At 40.9% G+C, this 12,038-nt stretch overlaps 1 protein-coding gene and 2 long non-coding RNA genes across 26 annotated transcripts in view; all 3 read right to left on the reverse strand.

The window, feature by feature from the left end:
* LOC141277821 (uncharacterized) overlaps positions 1 to 6,348 on the reverse strand; it is a 42,268-nt gene extending 35,920 nt beyond the window's left edge. For both annotated transcript variants that reach the window (XR_012329674.1, XR_012329675.1), the window contains exon 1: positions 6,231 to 6,348. This is a non-coding gene — a long non-coding RNA (uncharacterized lncRNA). The remainder of the gene's footprint in view (positions 1 to 6,230) is intronic.
* The window catches only part of NRXN3 (neurexin 3), a 1,624,030-nt gene that overhangs the window by 832,360 nt on the left and 779,632 nt on the right, over positions 1 to 12,038 (reverse strand). The window lies entirely within an intron of this gene.
* Positions 1,796 to 5,832, reverse strand: LOC141277823 (uncharacterized). The gene is made up of 3 exons (XR_012329676.1): positions 5,806 to 5,832; positions 4,897 to 5,018; positions 1,796 to 1,909 (listed from the first exon to the last, which is right to left on the reverse strand). It is a non-coding gene; the product is annotated as an uncharacterized lncRNA (long non-coding RNA).

Consider the following 12,038-nt stretch of genomic DNA (forward strand, 5'->3'; position numbering starts at 1 on the left):
TTCCTTTCATCAGCTCCTGCCTCCTTCAAGACCACGCTCTACCAGTCATCATCTCGATCCTAAATTTTCCGTTATCTCCTCTCCCTCTGCTAGATTCATAATAGAATTTTTCAAATTAAACTATAATCTTCCCTTTGACATATTTCACCAGTCTGGTCTTCCCTCACTGCTTGACCTCAGGGGACACCCCCTTTACTCCTGAACCTGCTGTTCTCACCACTCCACCAGCCCTACTCTTACCCACTTATTAAAGTCATCTCCCACTTGCCAAACCCAGGAGGCATTCTCAGCAGTTCTCTTTCTAGACCGCTCAGGAAGACAGGATTCTGACATTTAGGATCTGAAGCTAAGGATCACTTCCTTCTTTGTAAAACTCTGTTGGCCTCTGTGTCACTGAGATGCTCTTTCTAACCTTCCTTCACCATATATCCATCAAGGGCACTGCTTCCTCTCAAGCACCAGGTCTGGTGCTCTCCATCAATTCATCCAATCTGTAGTCACATGTCCCTTCCTCACAGAAGCCTTCCCCAACCACGTTATCCCTGGTCCTGTGCATTCTCTCCTTACCTTGCTTTCTTTGTCTTCTTAGCACTAATCTTAGCATTATCTTCATTATATGATATACACTTATTTACCTATTTTCTAAAAGCAAGTTAGATATTAGGTTACTGAAAAAGATATGTAATCCTTGAACTTACACTCTAAAGAGTGAGATAAAATATGTGCAAATAATAAGATCAGTTGCCTTTTACTGAGCCCTCGATAAGTTCCAGGTATCGGAACAGGCATCTTGTATACAGGTCCTCATCTCACATTCTAGACCAGATGTCCTACTGCAAAAGTGTATTATCACCATGAGGGAACTCAGGGTCAAGGGAGGTAACTGACCATCACTGAGTGAGTGGCAAAGGTAGGACTTGAACCAGCATACTCACTCCAAAATGCTTGTCTCTGCATTATCGATGCTAAATGAATGAGAGCAGCAGTTTGTTGTAATAGAGATCAGGAAAGAAAAATATTTTTCCAGATCTGGTAGATAAAGAAAGCCTTTACTGAGTGAGGAGTTAAAAATTAAGCTAGTCTTGAAGGATGAACAGGATTTTAATAAATGGGGAAAAGATGGGGAGACAGATGTACTTAGACAGATTGATCAGCCGCTATAATTCCTGAGAGCCAGGGCAGGTGTGCTCAGCAGCCTGGAAGCACCTGGACATTTTAGTAACCCTTTATTTAGAGAAAGATAATTTTGATTCTGAACCAGATAATTTATCCTTTTGGAGGCAAATAGTGAGACACTAGTAATAGGTTAATTGGACTACATTTTAAAATCTAAGGCAGGGAAGAGAAAAAGTATCAGAGAAGTTAGGATTAATATATCTACTACATATTTATCTGTTGATTCACTTATTCATTCTACACTTATTTATTACGGGCCTAGTCTCTATAAAGAACAGTGAGAGATGGGAATACGAATAAAACACTGTCAAGAAGGAGCCCACAATCCTATAGGGATTAAACAAGTAAAGTAGTATAAAGTGATCATAATCGTAGAATTATTATCAGAGAGATCCCAGTTGAAGCTCTCTAGGATCTCAGAAAGTGAAGAAATCACTTCTTTTGATGTACATTGAAGGGGCAGTGCTATGAAGCGGTGAGGGAAAGAGTGGTGTCAGAGAAAACTGTGTTTCTCCCATAAAGGCTTTTTTGTTTTCTTCTTATTGTTTTTATTTTTAATTTTCTATTAACAAACACTTTTATTATAAGAAGTGCCCAAAGGATTCCCTTTGATGGTAAGGACTCAATTGTTTTCTTGATTCTTTATCAGAGAAGTTGACTTGCTGTGTATGGTGGCAAGCGGGCTTCACCAGCTACTGAGAAAAAATGTCCACAGACTGGCTTCCAGGTGCTTCTGTGGAGAGAAGTTTCAGTCCCTTACATCCTTTTCCTGCAGCCCATCATTTAATTCCCAAAGCCAAAGCCCCACTGTTAATAGAGAACCTCGCACACAAACTGTGATTCCCTCAGCATTCAGGTGGTATAGAATATCTAGGCTTACCCTTCCCCCTAAGGGTAAGCTGGGACAAAGTGAGAGAGTGGCATGGACTTATATATACTATCAAAATAGGTAGCTAGTGGGAAGCAGCTGCATAGCACAGGGAGATCAGCTCGGTGCTTTGTGACCACCTAGAGGTGTGAGATAGGGAGGGTGGGAGGGAGATGCAAGAGGGAGGAGACATGGGGATATATGTATATATATAGCTGATTCACTTTGTTATAGAGCTGAAACTAACGCACCATTGTAAAGCAATTATACTCCCATAAAGATGTTAAAATTTTTTTTTTAATAAATAAATTAAAAAAAAAAAAGAATGTCTAGGCTACCCTATCTACTGTGATAATTTGCTTCAGTAACCTTTGGAGTATTGTGACGGACCCTAGTCCTAGATGGGACCTGAACATTTCTGGTCAGAGTGACTTTTCCCATATCCCCTCCAAGCAACCTGGATAACTTCCCTGACTCCAGTGCCCTTAGGCAAGACTAGTGGAGTCTGAGCTCCACAGTGGAAGCTAACATACAAAGTAGGTAACTCAGGAAGGGGGGAGGTTAGGGGAATGAGATGGCACAGTAGTAGGACGACTCTCATCTAAGATGAGTCTCTCCAAGGGGACGGAGCTACCTCATATGTTGTTGTGGCTCCACAGCATCATGACGGGACCAGATGTTTATCAGCGCTGCAGAGCTAGAGAAGTTCTTGTACAAAGAGTGGATGAACGCAACCTGGTGGCCCATGGGCTGGCCCACACTAGGGAGGCAGTGGGCATCTGATCCACCCACTGATGTACTCCATCTATGGAGCCACCTGCTCCTGCCTGTGTTCCCAAGAGGGCTCGACCCTAGTCTTAAGAATCGGGCACAGCAAGTGACAGTGACGGTGGTCAGCCATCCACTCATTCCACGGGTATGTGAGGGTCACTGTGCTAAGCGTCAGGTTTATAGTAATAAGCAAGATAGATGGAATGTCTAGCATGGAGGTTGCTGCCTGCCCACAAGCCCTTTCTCCATCTTCCACTTGATGCTCTGGAGTAAATTAGATGCCTCCTCTGTCATTTGCTCTGTATGTTTCCTCTCTACATCCAAGCTTACTGCTGTTGGCAGCATCCTCCCCTGTCATTACAGCTCACAGACTTGAGAGCCTGAGTTGGAGCAGAAAGGGCTTGGGGAGATGGGGGGTAAAAAGAACGGCTCTTAATTACAGAAAAGTTAAATCATTTGCTCGGGGTCATTCAATCAGACAATGTTAGAGTTAAACAAAAAATCCTCAAATCCCCCAGATTAGGTTACACCCTTCCGCTGTTTGCATCTATAGTACCTTGAATCTTGCCTTTTGTAGCCTTCAATGCTCTTGTAGCTGTTTATTTAATGCCTGTGTTCTCCAGCCAATTTCAGGCTCTACTAGAGCTGACACCATGCCCATTATTTTCCCTGTGCTAGCCCCTACATCTGTACACCCTTGGTGTAAAGTAGGTGGACAAAAATACTTGTTGAATTTATTTTAAATTTGCAGTCACCTGCCCTAGCTGTCTATTAAAAGTAGTCTCCCAAATCTAAAAATATTTCCCTTACACAAATTTTTGAGCCTGGAGATCCAGTGTCACGACAAAAAGGGCCTGGGACCCAAGGCAGATTTTAGAGAGATGGGACTCTAAACCAAGACAAAGACAGATTTTGAGCCAGGAGCGTGGATAAAGATGTTCCAAGTGTGTAATACAGATGTGAACCGGTGGAGACTAGGAGGGCTTGGGTGTGTGGTATTAACACAAAGATTTCTTCCCCATTGCACAAAGCTGCTTCTATTCAGCTCCTGCCACTTCACAGCAAGCTCCCTTGGCTTGTGACTGCTGTATTAGCAAGGCTTCTATATTCAGAAAGAGCAAAGAAAGGGTACAAGGGGACATGGGTGAGGTGAGAAGGAAAAAGATATTTGCTTTGGAAAATCACTATCAGCCAAAGACGACTACCTTTTCTGATCTGGTCCTAGACCCTGAGGAGTGAATTGATGGTACCCTTTAAGAGGGAGGAATAGAGAACAATTGAGATATGGGGGACAGAGCAACCACTCACACTGGAGAGGCCAGAAATCCCGAGGCTGGAGAGAATTTATATCCTGCCCAGAGAACCCAAGAGAACCATAATGGAACGGCTGTCTGCTGCAGGATGTCACACACCGGTGCCGGACTACTGTGCTTAAATGTGCTTCAGCAGCTGGCAGTGCATGGCAAGGCCACACCCGCTTTGGACAGAACACGGAGCCTCTCCTCTAGGTCATGAGTCCAAGTGCCAATCATCTTGGGATGAGCTAGACACTGAGATTGGAAATCGAAGACTAAGGAGAGATTGGAAATTAAAGACTAAGGAGGTAAGCCTTAGAATAAAAGAAAAGGAAGGTTTTTTCAGGCCTCTCTTTGCTTTGGGCTCAGAATTCTAGTCATGCTTAAGGATCTTAAGACAAGGGTAGCCTCTGACAGGGAGGAAGCCCTCGAGGGACCCCATGAGGGATGACCGTGGCCTGTGGGCCCTCTCTGAGCACCCACAGCTAGTAGCCAGTGTGCCTCCCCATCCACGATTCCAAATCTATCAGAGGAGTCTTAAATACTGCAGCCTGTCTCAGCTGTGGTTTACAGATTTGAGGAAAGGATCCAATGCCCACACCTGGGTCAGAGCAGCGGTGGGGCTGGATTTCTCTCAGCTGGTATGGCGGTGGCAATAGAGAAAGGGATTCTCAGGGACAGAGAGAGGTCCAACAGGTCCCACCATACAGAGATTTTCACTTCTCAGCTCACTTTAGAGAATGATAGTGCCAACATCATTGATTCCGACCAAATGGATTTTCATACCTGGTCTTGGAGAAGAACTTGTGGTTCAATGAAGCATGGGCAGTGCAGGTGTTGTAAACTTCATAAGGGCAAAGATTTTGTCTTGTTTCCCATTTTATCTCTAATGCCAAATACAGTATCTGCTACACAGTAGGAATTTTATTACTGTTTTTATGAACAAACTAATGAATGAATCTTACATTTTGCCTTGTATACCAGTAAAAACAATATTTATGAATGAATGTATTAAAATGAACATCCACTTTAGAAACATATAAAGTCATGTGAGGTGGTTACTTAGAGATTTTCATTTACCTATTTGGAAATATTGGTAAATTCTCTAACTGCTAAATTATTAATGGGAAAACAGAGTTAGTTTAATGAAGACCCTGACCTAGCATTTCATGGTCAACGAGGCGGTTGGCAAAATCTAACATGAACGGAAATGCATTCAGCATTTCAAGAACAAAAGCTTCTTTAGAGTAAGTTAATAGTCCCTTCCAGAGCACGCCTACCCACAGAAAATGAAGTGGGCTGTTACTGGGATTTTGTTTTTGTTTTAGTGGGTACTGAACACCAACGTGGTATAAGTTACTTTGGTGCACAGAATTAGGCAAAAACTGGTCTGCTGTAAATCCTGCCACTCCATCAAAGCAAAGAAAACCAGTGAATAGACACATCAAGAGTAGTATAAATTCACAACGGTTATGATCCAAGGAGTTTTTGGTAAGCTAGTACCATACTCGTGCAGTAAGATTTTTTTAATCTCCTTTAAAATAATATTTTAATTTGGGAAGAATTCACAAGCATTGGTGGGTTTTAAAACAATTTAGGAACCCTTACTGACTTGCTAGAAATGTGACTACACATATTCTTATTAGGTCAATTTAATACAGGCAAAGCTGAAAAGTCCCTGAGCTAAATCCTTACCACTGCGGCCACCTTCTACCCCATGCCACCATACACACAAACGCACGCTGTATTTCTCCACCACCTTCCAATACAGCAAGACCGGCAGAGAACGTAGGACAAGAATCAGTGTCAAAAACATCACTATAAATTTCTGCTTGAAAATGCTGAAGGAAATGTGCTTACCAAAGGTGAAATGAGTATGATCGTAGTTAAACCATTCCAAGGCCATTCTGTCTACACTTTGAGGAAAACTAAAATGTTGAAAATAGCAAGCAACCTTTAAATAATTAAAACAAGGAGCTCATCTGCTCTTGCATAATCTATTCTTCAGTAGCCTGGAAAGCTTGAGAAAGAAAGCCAAGATCTAAATTCCCATGAAGGAAAGACCATGATAGATGGTCTGCACACACTCTGAATCTGGGTGGTCACCTGCGGCAACTCACCTGCTCTCTGGGACCCCCTTGTGCCTTCTGTAAAATGGGGATGAATGACCCACCCTTCTTACATGGTTATGTGGGGAGCTATAGGCTCTCCTATAGCTTTTAGAAAAGTAGCTCACACTCAGCTTAGCACTCAAAGTCTCTCTAATGCTGGCCCACCTCTGTCCTCAGTGACATCACTATGCTTCAGGTTACCAAACTCTTTGTCACTCCCCACACTCACTGAGGGTCTCAAGCTTTTTTACACTCTCCTCCCTCTGCCTGCCTCTCTCTTTTCTTCTCTTGCCAGTCTAGCCATCCTTCCAGACTCGGCCTGCCTGTGTCTTATCAGCCACCCGACTTCCTACTTGTAACCTATGCACAAGGCCACCAGTCACTGAACACACAATTATTCAGCTGTCTCTTTACCTTTCTCATTAGACTTTAGGCTCCTTTAGGGACTGAGCATAATTTCAGTATCCTCAGTACCTAGCACCTTGCTTGGTACATACTAGACATTCAGAAGTGAGTAGATAAATAAATATGATTTCACAGCCAAGCCATTTAAGGAACTTTTCTGTTTCACCAACTACTATCTCATACTCTGGTCTTATCCCAGAAAATTATGCCCTGACAGCAGGAATGCTTCATTTGTTGACAAGTCAACAAATAAAGTCCTTGCATGGTAATGGAAATGAGTGATTAGTTTTGTTCGATTTGGACTAATGTTATTTATTTCCCCATTCAACTGCTTCCTTCCCACCCCAGTCCTCTTTGACGTCACTGTGTTTAAACCATCGTCCACTCCCCTTTTTGTCTCCACTGATATTAAAATATGAAGAAGAAAATCACATGTTGGGTTGTGTGTATGTCCCAGAGCAATGTCAGGAGCCGGTGTGCTTTACTTATGGACACGCAAATGACAAACTCGGCTGAACATAGTTTCAGTCACTTATGACTTGCTCCACTTTGTAGGAACAAAGACCCATTACAAGTGCAGCCTGTTGAGACAATACGCTGATGAGATAACTGAGCTACTTCCAACTATTGATGCTCCTTCCCAAAATGCGTGAATACAATTTCTGCAAAAAAGAAGCTGAAAAGGAGTATCTAAAATTTTTCAATGGGTTTAATTATCTTGGTTATAAACAGAGATAATGATGGAGAAAACCCAAATTGAACAAACCTGACTGGCACAGTACTCTTAATCAGCCTTCTCCTGGACCAACAACTAGGAGGAAAAAAAAATTAAAAAAAGAAAAGAAAACGAAAAAGAAAGAAATGCAGGCTCATTAAATTTGACCTACAAGATTAAAGCACCACCTAGAGGAAACAATGAACATCAACCACTTTTGCACAGGATCTCCTTTTTTAAAAAAAAATCTTTACTGGAGTATAATTGCTTTACAATGTTGCGTTAGTTTCTGCTGTATAACAAAGTGAATCAGCTATATGCATACCAATGTCCCCATATCCCCTCCCTCTTGCGTCTCCCTCCCACCCTCCCTATCCCACCCCTTTAGGATCTCCTTTTTAAACCCAACAAACAAATGTTTTCTTGGATCACCAGTCTCTCAGTGTCTAGTAAATTTACAAATTCTTCCCTTTTAAATTTATGCTAAAAATTAATTGCAGACTTGCAAAGAAAGAACAAACAACAACTTCTTTTATTATCCCCCAAACCTGTTAACACAAACACTTGGGGCCTCGACGTAAATAGACATGTGTGGGTTGCGCACCATCTGTGTGTGATGCTGTTTGCCAAGTACCCTCTTATAGCAGCCAGCACAGACAAAACCAGAGCTCCTGGCCATCTGTATCTTCTCTGGACTTTGTCTGATCCCTCTCTGGGAAGGTGGTGAGGTCAAAATTCTACTTTGTGCCACAGCATATGGAAAGACAATATGGTAGAAGGGTTAAGAGCATGAACTCCTAACAGACAAACTTGGATTTGAATCTCAACTCCCTACTTCCGAGCTTTCTGGCTTGTGGACCAGACATCTCCATTCTTATATCTCAGTTTTCTTCACTGCTCTAAATGAGAGCAATAATAATATCTACTTGCTGGGATGATAATATCTAATTGAAAGACTGTTATAAAAGTCAAACATGAGGACCAGTCCCTCCCATAAGGAAACTTCCACAAGCCTCTTAGATAGCCTCATCCAACAGAGGGCAGACAACAGAAGCAAGAAGAACTACAAACCTGCAGCCTGTGGAACGAAAACCACATTCCCAGAAAGACAGACAAGATGAAAAGGCAGAGGGCTATGTACCAGATGAAGGAACAAGATAAAACCCCCCCAAAAAACTAAATGAAATGGAGATAGGCAACCTTCCAGAAAAAGAATTCAGAACAATGATAGTGAAGATGATCCAGGACCTCAGAAAAAGAATGGAGACAAAGATCGAGAAGATGCAAGAATTGTTTAACAAAGATCTAGAAGAATTAAAGAACAAACAGAGATGAACAATACAATAACTGAAATGAAAAATACACTAGAAGGAATCAATAGCAGAATACCTGAGGCAGAAGAACGGATAAATGAACTGGAAGACAGGATGGTGGAATTCACTGCTGCAGAACAGAATAAAGAAAAAAGAATGAAAAGAAATGAAGACAGCCTAAGAGACCTCTAGGACAACATTAAATGCAACAACATTTGCATTATAGGGGTCCCAGAAGGAGGAGACAAAGAGAAAGGACCTGAGAAAATCTTTGAAGAGATTATAGTCAAAAACTTCCCTAACATGGGAAAGGAAATAGCCACCCAAGTCCAGGAAGCGTAGAGAGTCCCGGATAAACCCAAGGAGAAACACACCGAGACACATAGTAATCAAATTGGCAAACATTAAAGATGAAGAAAAATTATTGAAAGTAGCAAGGGAAAAACAGCAAATAACATACAAGGGAGCTCCCATAAGGTTAACAGCTGATTTCTCAGCAGAACTCTACAAGCCAGAAGGGAGTGGCATGATATACTTAAAGTGATGAAAGGGAAGAATCTACAACCAAGATTACTGTACCTGGCAAGGATCTCATTCAGATTCGATAGAGAAATCAAAAGCTTTACAGACAAGCAAAAACTAAGAGAATTCAGCACCACCAAACCAGCTCTACAACAAATGCTAATGGAACTCCCCTAAGTGGGAAAACCAAGACAAGAAAAGGACCTACAAAAACAAACCCCCCCCCCAAAAAAAAAAAAAAAAAAAACCCAAAACAATTAAGAAAATGGTCACAGGAACATACATATCGATAATTACCTTAAACGTGAATGGAGTAATTGCTCCAACCAAAAGACACAGGCTTGCTGAATGGATACAAAAACAAGACCCATATACATGCTGTGTACAAGAGACCTACTTCAGACCTAGGGACACATACAGACTGAAAGTGAGGGGATGTAAAAAGATACTCCATGCAAATGGAAATCAAAACAAAGCTGGAGTAGCAATACTCATATCAGACAAAACAGACATTAAAATAAAGAATGTTACAAGAGAAAAGGAAGGACACTATGTAATGATCAAGGGATCAATCCAAGAAGAAGATATAACAACTATGAATATATATGCACCCAACATAGGAGCACCTCAATACATAAGGCAACTGCTAACAGCTCTAAAAGAGGAAATCGGCAGTAACAAAATAAAACTGGGGGACTTTAACACCTCACTTACACCAATGGGAAGATCATCCAAACAGAAAACTAATAAGGAAACATAAGCTTTAAATGACACAACAGACCAGATAGATCTAATTGATATTTAAAGGACATTACATGCAAAAACAGGAGATTACACTTACTTCTCAACTGTGCACGGAACATTCTCCAGGATAGATCAGATCTTGGGTCACAAATCAAGCCTCAGTAAATTTAAGAAAATTGAAATTATATCAAGCATCTTTTCTGACCACAACACTCTGAGATTAGAAATCGATTAAAGGGAAAAAAATGTAAAATACACAAGCACGTGGAGGCTAAACAATACATTACTAAATAACCAAGGGATCACTGAAGAAATCAAAGAGGAAAGCAAAAAATACCTAGAGACAAATGACAATGAAAACACGACGATCCAAAACCTATGGGATGCAGCAAAAGCAGTTCTAAGAGGGAAGTTTATAGCTAAACAAGCCTACCTCAAGAAACATCTCAAATAAACAATCTAACCTTACACCTTAAAGGAACTGGAGAAAGAAGAACAAACAAAACCGAAAGTTAGCAGAAGGAAAGAAATCAAAAAGATCAGAGCAGAAATAAAAGAAATAGAAACAAAGAAAACAATAGCAAAGACCAATAAAACTAAAAGTTGCTTCTTTGAGAAGATAAACAAAATTGATAAACCATTAGCCAGACTCATCAAGAAAACGAGGGAGAGGACTCAGATCAATAAAATTAGAAATGAAAAAGGAGAAGTTACAACAGGCACCACAGGAATACAAAGCATCCTAAGAGACAACTACAAGCAATTCTATGCCAATAAAATGGACAACCTGAAAGAAATGGACAAAGCCTTAGAAAGGTATAACCTTCCATGACTGAACAAGGAAGAAACAGAAAATATGAACAGACCAATCACAAGTAATGAAATTGAAACTGTGATTAAAAATCTTCCAACAAAGGCTTCCCTGGTGGCACAGTGGTTGAGAGTCCGCCTGCCGATGCAGGGGACACGGGTTTGTGCCCCGGTGTGGGAAGATCCCACATGCTGCGGAGCGGCTGGGCCCATGAGCCATGGCCGCTGAGACTGCGCGTCTGGAACCTGTGCTCCACAACGGGAGAGGCCACAACAGTGAGAGGCCCACGTACCACAAAAAAAAAAGGAAAAAAAGAAATCTTCCAAGAAACAGAAGTCCAGGACCAGATGGCTTCGCAGGTGAATGCTATCAAATATTTAAAGAGCTAACACCCATCCTTCTCAAACTCTTCCAAAAAATTGCAGAGGAAGGAACACTTGTAAACACATTCTATGAGGCCACCGTCACCATGATACCAAAACCAAACATAGACACTACAAAAAAAAGAAAATTACAGACCAATATCATTGATGAATATAGATGCAAAAATCCTCAACAAAATACTAGCAAATAGAATCCAACAGCACATTAGAAGGATCATACACCATGATCAAGTGGGATTTATGCCAGGAATACAAGGATTCTTCAATATACACAAAGCAATCAATGTGATACACCATATTAACAAATTGAAGGAGAAAAACCATATGATCATCTCAATAGATGCAGAAAAAGCTTTTGACAAAATTCAACACCCATTTATGATAAAAACTCTCCAGAAAGTGGGCATAGAGGGAAGCTACTTCAACATAATAAAGGCCATATACGACCAACCCACCGCAAACATCATTCTCAATGGTGAAAAACTGAAAGCATTTCCCCTGAGATCAGGAACAAGACAAGGATGTCCACTCTCGCCACTATTATTCAACATAGTTTTGGAAGTCCTAGCCACGGCAATCAGAGAAGAAAAAGAAATAAAAGGAATACAAATTGGAAAAGAAGAAGTAAAATTGTCACTGTTTGCAGATGACATGATACTATACATAGAGAATCCTAAAGATGCCACCTGAAAACTACTAGAGCTAATCAATGAATTTGGTAAAGTTGCAGAATACAAAATTAATGCACAGAAATCTCTAGCATTCCTATACACTAATGATGAAAAATCTGAAAGAGAAATTAAGGAAACACTCCCATTTACCATTGCAACAAAAAGAATAAAATACCTAGGAATAAACCTACCTAGGGAGACAAAAGACCTGTATGCAGAAAACTATAAGACACTGATGAAAGAAATTAAAGAT

The sequence above is a fragment of the Tursiops truncatus genome, chromosome 2, assembly GCF_011762595.2.
Source record: "Tursiops truncatus isolate mTurTru1 chromosome 2, mTurTru1.mat.Y, whole genome shotgun sequence".
Taxonomy (NCBI): Eukaryota; Metazoa; Chordata; class Mammalia; order Artiodactyla; family Delphinidae; genus Tursiops; species Tursiops truncatus.